Below are 9,353 nucleotides of genomic sequence, written 5' to 3' on the forward strand. Positions count from 1 at the left end.
CCAATTCTTGTCATCCGTTGTACAACACAACAGTCACAAGCGTCAAGCAACGCATGTGACTGATGCAAAACAACGGAAATGTGAACCTAGCCTAACTTGTATTAGTGAGATTTGTCTGACCTACAAATACACTCGCAGCATGTAGCGACTTTTTCTCGGCCTGAATCTGAATGAGAACAGAAAAAAAAAATATCGCAGCTCTGCCTCTGACTAATATTGGTCCGAGTGCACTGTGATATTTTCTCGCATTGCACTCGTCCGATTCATGCGCTCATGTGAGCGAGGCTATAGACGTGCACTGGATGCAGAAAATCTGCAGGTGAGAAAAAAAAAAAAACACAACAACTCACAAGTAACCTAATTTATATAATAGGCACAGAAATTCTGCATCATCAAAAACTCACCGAACGCTCATAGTGGGAACATAGTCTTAGGCCTCGTACACACTGAGTATTTTGTGAGTTTTTACCTCAGTATTTGCCAAAATCAGAAATGGGTGATAAATACAGCAGTGGTGCCCGTGTTACTATTATACATTCCCTCTGATTGTTCCACTCCTGGTTTTGGCTACAAATACTGAGGTAAAAACTCACCAAATACTAGTGTGTACGTGACCTAATAGAAACACGGGCACCACTACTGCATTTTTTACCTACTCCTGGTTTTATCTTACAAATACTGAGGTAAAAAAGTCACAAAATACTCAATGTGTGTACAGGGCCTAAGGCTATGTGCGCACAGTGCGTTTTTCGCGGCGTTTTTGCGCGTTTTTCGGGTGCGTTTTTGGCCTCAAAACTGCAGGACTTTGCTTACCCAGCAAAGTCTAAGAGTTTTCATTTTTGCTGTCCGCACACATCTGGTTTTTTTACCTGCGTTTTTGAGTTTAAAAAAAAAATGGACATGTCAGTTCTTTCCTGCGTTTTTCTGCATTTCCCCCCCATGCAATGCATTGGAAAAACGCAGCAAAACGCAGAGATCAAAAACGCAGCAAAACGCAGCCAAAAACGCACCAAAAACGCATGCGTTTTTTATGCGTTTTTTCGACGCAGGTGCGTTTGTGCATTTTTAGCGGCCAAAAACGCACAAAAACGCAGCGTCAAAAAGACGCAGTGTGCGAACCTAGCCTAAATCTGCCATCTCTCCATAGCTGTGATGATCCATCAGGTGCCATCCTAATTCCTGCCCCCACACCTTACTTATAGCACTGCTGTGACTCCATCAACGCTGCCAAAACCATCAATAAAGATCAGAGCGATGCCCAGGTCGCTCTCCTGACCCACAGCCTCAGGTATACAGTGGGTACGGAAAGTATTCAGACCCCTTTAAATATTTCACTATTTGTTTCATTGCAGATATTTGGTAAATTCAAAAAAGTTCATTTTTTTTCTCATTAATGTACACTCTGCACCCCATCCCCCATCTTGACAGAGAAAAAATAAATTACTGTAGACATTTTTGCAAATGTATTAAACAAGAAAAACTAAAATATCACATGGTCTCATAAGTATTCAGACCCTTTGCTCAGACACTCATATTTAAGTCGCATGCGGTCCCTTTCCTTGTGATCCTCCTTGAGATGGGCCTTCTCCTTCATTGGAGTCCAGCTGTGTTTACACAGATAGGACTTGATTTGGAAAGGCGCACACCTGTCTATATAAGGCTAGGTTCACATTTCCATTGTTTTTCATTAGTCACATGCGTTGCTTGACGCATGTGACTGATGCGTTGTACAATGGGTGACAAAGAAAAGAATTTCATTCTCGGACTCTGTTGTGTGCTGGGGGCGGAGTTCGGGGGCGGAGCTGAGGATGTTAGTGCCGCGGTCTGCATGGCTGGGGACAGGTGTGTGTGTGTGTGTGTGTCTACATGCGTGTGTACATGCGGAGTGCGGGAGGGGGCAGAGCGCGAGGGGGCGGAGCCGAGCGGGGCCGTGGAGCTGAGGACTTCAGTGCTGGGGACAAGTGTGTGTGTGTGTGTGTGTGTGTGTGTGTGTGTGTGTGTGTGTGTGTGAGTGAGTGAGTGAGTGAGTGAGTGAGTGAGTGAGTGAGTGAGTGAGTGAGTGAGTGAGTGAGAGAGAGAGAGAGAGAGAGAGAGAGAGAGAGAGTGTGTGTGTGTACACATGCGGAGTGCAGGAGGGGGCGGAGCCGAGTGGGGAAGTGTCGGCCTCCTTGCACACTGTATCCAGGGTAAATATCGGTTAACTAAAAGCGAAGCACTTTTTGCTTGGTTACCCGATATTTATCTTGGTTACCAGCGTGCACTATTTAGCGCGGGCTCCCTGCACCCGTAACCATGGGAAATATCGGGTAACTAACCAAAGCACATTGCTTGGTTACCCGATGTGTATCCTGGTTACGGGGGCAGGGAGCCAGAGAGAGCATGCGCAGCAAAATCCTACAGATCGCGCTGCTCAAAAAACGTTACAGGCTGCGTTGCTCCTGCCCGGCGGTCAGTTAAAAAACGACTAACCGTGACGCAGCGGATGCAACGCAGCATCATCAGTCGCAATCCGTCAGGAATAGAAGTCTATGGGGAAAAACAGGATTCCTGCAAAATATTTTGCAGGATACCGTAATTCCTCAAGGCTACGGATTGTGACTGATGCAAAACAACGGAAGTGTGAACTTAGCCTAAGACCTCACAGCTCCCAGTGCATGTCACACCAAATAAGAATCGTGAGGTCAAAGGAACTGCTCAAGGAGCTCAGAGACAGAACTGTGCAAAGGCACAGATCTGGCCATGGTTACACAAGAATTTCTGCAATACTCAAGGTTCCTAAGAGAACAGTGGCCTCCATAATCCTTAAATGGAAGAAGTTTGGGTCCACCAGAATTCTTCCTAGACCTGGCCGTCCAGCCAAACTGAGCAATCGTGGGAGAAGAGACTTGGTGACAGAGGTAAAGAAGAACCCCAAAATCACTGTGGCTGAGCTCCAGAGATGCAGTAGGGAGATGGGAGAAAGTTCCACAAAGTCAACTATCACTGCAGCCTCCAGTCGGTTTTTTATGGCAGAGTGGCCTAATGGAAGCCTCTCCTCAGTGCAAGACATATGAAAGCCCGTATAGAGTTTGCAAAAAAACACATGAAGGACTCCCAGACTATGAGACATAAGATTCTCTGGTCTGATGTGACAAAGATAGAACTTTTTGGTGATAATTCTAAGTGGTATGTGTGGAGAAAACCAGGCTCATCACCTGCCCAATACAATCCCAGCAGTGAAACATGGTGGTGGCAGCATCATGCTATGGGGGTGTTGTTCAGCTGCAGGGAGATAAGGTATGCACACCAGTGACTATGGAAGGGGAATACATGGAATAGCAGAAACTGCTGTGTGAATACTGACCTGAAAAATCCAATAGCTATATGAAGAGTGAAAATGTGAAAAATGGAATCTGCATTACTGCCATGAACATATGAATCAAGAGAAATTTAGCTACTGAATTGATCAATGCAATAGAGCCCCAACACTACGCCAAAGTATTTCTCTACGTTGGGGTCCCTAGCTTGTGTGTGTCCTCTCATGCAGTTAAAAAACTTACCGTGTATGGGAAGCTGAGACCCAGGCTATTTATGCGTATTATATGGATTGGCAATAGGTGTGGTGGGGAGGGTTCACAAACGAAAAACTACTAACAATAACGAATAACGTTTGGAACACCATTCTAAGTCTGAACTGGGTGCAAAAAACCCAAAAAAACATCACTATGGGGAGATAAGGTATGCACACCAGTGACTATGGAAGGGGAATACATGGAATAGCAGAAACTGCTGTGTGAATACTGACCTGAAAAATCAAATAGCTATATGAAGAGTGAAAATGTGAAAAATGGAATCTGCATTACTGCCATGAACATATGAATCAAGAGAAATTTAGCTACTGAATTGATCAATGCAATAGAGCCCCAACACTACGCCAAAGTATTTCTCTACGTTGGGGTCCCTAGCTTGTGTGTGTCCTCTCATGCAGTTAAAAAACTTACCGTGTATGGGAAGCTGAGACCCAGGCTATTTATGCGTATTATATGGATTGGCAATAGGTGTGGTGGGGAGGGTTCACAAACGAAAAACTACTAACAATAACGAATAACGTTTGGAACACCATTCTAAGTCTGAACTGGGTGCAAAAAACCCAAAAAAAACCAAAAAAACAAACTTTTTCGTTTGTGAACCCTCCCCACCACACCTATTGCCAATCCATATAATACGCATATATAGCCTGGGTCTCAGCTTCCCATACACGGTAAGTTTTTTAACTGCATGAGAGGACACACACAAGCTAGGGACCCCAACGTAGAGAAATACTTTGGCGTAGTGTTGGGGCTCTATTGCATTGATCAATTCAGTAGCTAAATTTCTCTTGATTCATATGTTCATGGCAGTAATGCAGATTCCATTTTTCACATTTTCACTCTTCATATAGCTATTGGATTTTTCAGGTCAGTATTCACACAGCAGTTTCTGCTATTCCATGTATTCCCCTTCCATAGTCACTGGTGTGCATACCTTATCTCCCCATAGTGATGTTTTTTTTGGGTTTTTTGCACCCAGTTCAGACTTAGAATGGTGTTCCAAACGTTATTCGTTATTGTTAGTAGTTTTTCGTTTGTGAACCCTCCCCACCACACCTATTGCCAATCCATATAATACGCATAAATAGCCTGGGTCTCAGCTTCCCATACACGGTAAGTTTTTTAACTGCATGAGAGGACACACACAAGCTAGGGACCCCAACGTAGAGAAATACTTTGGCGTAGTGTTGGGGCTCTATTGCATTGATCAATTCAGTAGCTAAATTTCTCTTGATTCATATGTTCATGGCAGTAATGCAGATTCCATTTTTCACATTTTCACTCTTCATATAGCTATTGGATTTTTCAGGTCAGTATTCACACAGCAGTTTCTGCTATTCCATGTATTCCCCTTCCATAGTCACTGGTCTGCATACCTTATCTCCCCATAGTGATGTCTTTTTGGTTTTTTTGCACCCAGTTCAGACTTAGAATGGTGTTCCAAACGTTATTCGTTATTGTTCAGCTGCAGGGACAGGATGACTGGTTGCAATTGAAGGAAGGATGAATGCGGCCAAGTACAGAGATATCCTGGAGAAAACCTCTTCCAGACTTGGCCTAAGGTTCACCTTCCAACAAGACAATGAGCCTAAGCACACAGCTAAAATAACAAAGGAGTGACTTCAGAACAACTCTGTGACCATTCTTGACTGGCCCAGCCAGGCCCTGACCTAAACCTAATTGAGCATCTCTGGAGAGACCTGAAAATGGCGTCCACCAGAGAGGATCTGCAAGGAAGAATGGCTGAGGATCCCAAATCCAGGGGTGAAAAACTTGTTGCATCATTCCCAAGAACACTCATGGCTGTCCTAGCTCAAAAGGAGGCTTCTACTCAATACTGAGCAAAGGGTCTGAATACTTATGAGCATGTAATATTTCAGTTTTTGTTAAAAAAAAAAAAAAACGCAAAAATTTCTTCATTTCTGTTTTTTTCTGTCAAGATGGGGGATGGGGTGCAGAGTGCACATTAATGAGAAAAAAATGAACTTTTTGAATTTACCAAATGGCTGCAATGAAACAGTGAAAAATTTCAAGGGGTCTGAATACTTTCCGTACCGACTGTTTACGTGGAGGTCGGATCAGGGGACCTCTGGCCGGTCTGTGGTGCTTCGGTGCTTCCCAGACCATAAAACATGGATGTGTGACACAGTACTTAGGCTGGGTTTACATGCATCAGTAGTAGCCAACTTTTTTTTTTTTTTTAGAAAGAACCTGTCGTCATGTCATTTTTTAATATTAAAAAACTCTCAATATGTTTTAAACAATGCAATGTGCATCAATAACATGAATAAAAAAAAATCCAGATTTTATCTTAAAAAAAAAGACTTTATATGCTTAGGTGAAAACAGTAAATACTTTAGGATTTAGTCATAGGGGCGGAGCTTTTGCAGTGTTCAGTCACAGTCACTCAACTTCAGACATGATTCTTTTTTTTTTTTTTTAACTTAGTCACACCCCAGCATTGTGATTGATTACACCACCTTCACCATCACTTCTCTGCTGAGCTCCGCCCACTACGGTCACATGATAATGACGTCACCACAGATCCTGCACTAGCACTTTTCTTCTGCTGATCTCTGGAGCCCAGCATTGGAGAAGGACCTGTGGTGATCAGTAGAAGAGAAGTGGTGGTGAAGGACCAGTGCTGATGTCACGATCATGTGACAGTAATGTGCGGAGCTCAGCAGAGAAGTGGTGGTGAAGGACCAGTGCTGATGTCACGATTATGTGACAGTAATGTGCGGAGCTCAGCAGAGAAGTGGTGGTGAAGGACCAGTGCTGGTGTCACGATCATGTGACAGTAATGTGCGGAGCTCAGCAGAGAAGTGGTGGTGAAGGACCGGTGCTGATGTCACGATCATGTGACAGTTATTGGTGGAGCTCAGCAGAGAAGTGATGGTGAAGGACCGGTGCTGATGTCACGATCATGTGACAGTTATTGGTGGAGCTCAGCAGAGAAGTGGTGGTGAAGGACCTGTGGTGTAATAAATTACAGTGCTGGGGGCGTGACTAAGTTAAAAAAAAAAAAAGAATGTCTGAATGTGAATGACAGTGACTGATCCCAACAAAAGCTCCGCCCCTATTACTGAAACCTAAAGCAGTCACCTAAGAATATAAAGTCTTTTAAGATAAACACATAGAATTTTTTATTTTATCCATGTTGGTGATGCACATACGCACATTGTATCATTTAAAACACATTTGGGGTAGTTTAATTTAATATATATATATATATATATGTGTACAGTGCCTACAAGTAGTATTCAACCCCCTGCAGATTTAGCAGGTTTACACATTCGGAATTAACTTGGCATTGTGACATTTGGACTGTAGATCAGCCTGGAAGTGTGAAATGCACTGCAGCAAAAAAGAATGTTATTTATTTATTTATTTATTTATTTATTTTTTTAAATTGTGAAAAGTTTATTCAGAGGGTCATTTATTATTCAACCCCTCAAACCACCAGAATTCTGTTTGGTTCCTCCCCTAAAGTATTAAGAAGTATTTCAGGCACAAAGAACAATGAGCTTCACATGTTTGGATTAATTATCTCTTTTTCCAGCCTTTTCTGACTAATTAAGACCCTCCCCAAACTTGTGAACAGCACTCATACTTGGTCAACATGGGGAAGACAAAAGGAGCATTCCAAGGCCATCAGAGACAAGATCGTGGCGGGACACAAGGCTGGCAAGGGGTACAAAACCCTTTCCAAGGAGTTGGGCCTACCTGTCTCTACTGTTGGGAGCATCATCCGGAAGTGGAAGGCTTATGGAACTACTGTTAGCCTTCCACGGCCTGGACAGCCTTTGAAAGTTTACACCCGTGCCGAGGCCAGGCTTGTCCGAAGAGTCAAGGCTAACCCAAGGACAACAAGGAAGGAGCTCCGGGAAGATGTCATGGCAGTGGGGACATTGGTTTCAGTCAATACCATAAGTAACGTACTCCACCGCAATGGTCTCCGATCCAGACGAGCCCGTAAGGTACCTTTACTTTCAAAGCGTCATGTCAAGGCTCGTCTACAGTTTGCTCATGATCACTTGGAGGACTCTGAGACAGACTGGTTCAAGGTTCTCTGGTCTGATGAGACCAAGATCGAGATCTTTGGTGCCAACCACACACGTGACGTTTGGAGACTGGATGGCACTGCATACGACCCCAAGAATACCATCCCTACAGTCAAGCATGGTGGTGGCAGCATCACGCTGTGGGGCTGTTTCTCAGCCAAGGGGCCTGGCCATCTGGTCCGCATCCATGGGAAGATGGATAGCACGGCTTACCTGGAGATTTTGGCCAAGAACCTCCGCTCCTCCATCAAGGATCTTAAGATGGGTCGTCATTTCATCTTCCAACAAGACAACGACCCAAAGCACACAGCCAAGAAAACCAAGGCCTGGTTCAAGAGGGAAAAAATCAAGGTGTTGCAGTGGCCTAGTCAGTCTCCTGACCTTAACCCAATTGAAAACTTGTGGAAGGAGCTCAAGATTAAAGTCCACATGAGACACCCAAAGAACCTAGATAACTTGGAGAAGATCTGCATGGAGGAGTGGGCCAAGATAACTCCAGAGACCTGTGCCGGCCTGATCAGGTCTTATAAAAGACGATTATTAGCTGTAATTGCAAACAAGGGTTATTCCACAAAATATTAAACCTAGGGGTTGAATAATAATTGACCCACACTTTTATGTTTAAAATTTATTAAAATTTAACTGAGCAACATAACTTGTTGGTTTGTAAGATTTATGCATCTGTTAATAAATCCTGCTCTTGTTTGAAGTTTGCAGGCTCTAACTTATTTGCATCTTATCAAACCTGCTAAATCTGCAGGGGGTTGAATACTACTTGCAGGCACTGATATATATATATATATTATATATATAAAAAAAAATACATGACGGATTCCCTTTCAGCCCAAGCAGGGCACACCTGGTGCAAAGTTGACCAACAGCATGGCATCAACAGCCGGAGAAGAAGAAACCCCCACATGTGACATCTTCTGATCCGGCTGAAAATCAATCTAATTCCCACATCAGCCGGTTAAAAAATAAATAAAAAAAACAACAACAAAAAAGTCAGCTACATGGAAACAAGGCCTGGCACGGAACATGGGTTTATAACTCAAAAAAACAAAGACTGGACCCAAAAATAAAAACAAAAACAAATAAAAATCAGACTGATTCTAACAGGATGGCGGCGTGCGGCACAACAATGCTCCATGCTGCTACGCTACTACACATCCACAATGTGGGTGGATATAGATTGGAAGTGTTGCATAATACAGAGGCTTGTGAAGAGAATCACAACGCAACGTCTGCAGAAATCTGACTCACATCGAACATTTCCAACCTGCCCGCATCCAAAATCTCCTCCATCATTTCCATCTCACACCTCAGAAAAATATAAACAATTTCTATACAAATATTTTTTTTTTTTTTTAGGAGGGAGGGCGGATATAATATCTGAAAGAGTGTGGAAAAATGTAAACATATATATATTTATATACACACACACACACGATACATATGTATTTATTAATAGTTTTCAGCAAAAATGTAATTCCAAATCCAGCAGTCTAAGTCCAATCCCTCCATCTGTCCTGATCAGTGACAGGGACTGGACCGACATCCCAAAAAAAGTGATCTATTTTTCATGGAAAGTCCAGGTCGACCTTAGCACGTGTAGTAAAAGTGGCTCGTCATCCCCTGCACACACCCAGATCAGCCTCTCAGTAGCCATCATTGCCTTCCACCCAGAGCTCCCTGCCTAATGGTACCGTCCTCCAAGGAC

At 43.4% G+C, this 9,353-nt stretch overlaps 1 protein-coding gene across 2 annotated transcripts in view; it reads right to left on the minus strand.

Moving 5' to 3' along the window:
• The window catches only part of TTBK2 (tau tubulin kinase 2), a 137,057-nt gene that overhangs the window by 124,615 nt on the left and 3,089 nt on the right, over window positions 1–9,353 (minus strand). The window lies entirely within an intron of this gene.

The sequence above is a fragment of the Anomaloglossus baeobatrachus genome, chromosome 12 (genome assembly GCF_048569485.1).
Source record: "Anomaloglossus baeobatrachus isolate aAnoBae1 chromosome 12, aAnoBae1.hap1, whole genome shotgun sequence".
In the NCBI taxonomy this organism is placed as follows: domain Eukaryota; kingdom Metazoa; phylum Chordata; class Amphibia; order Anura; family Aromobatidae; genus Anomaloglossus; species Anomaloglossus baeobatrachus.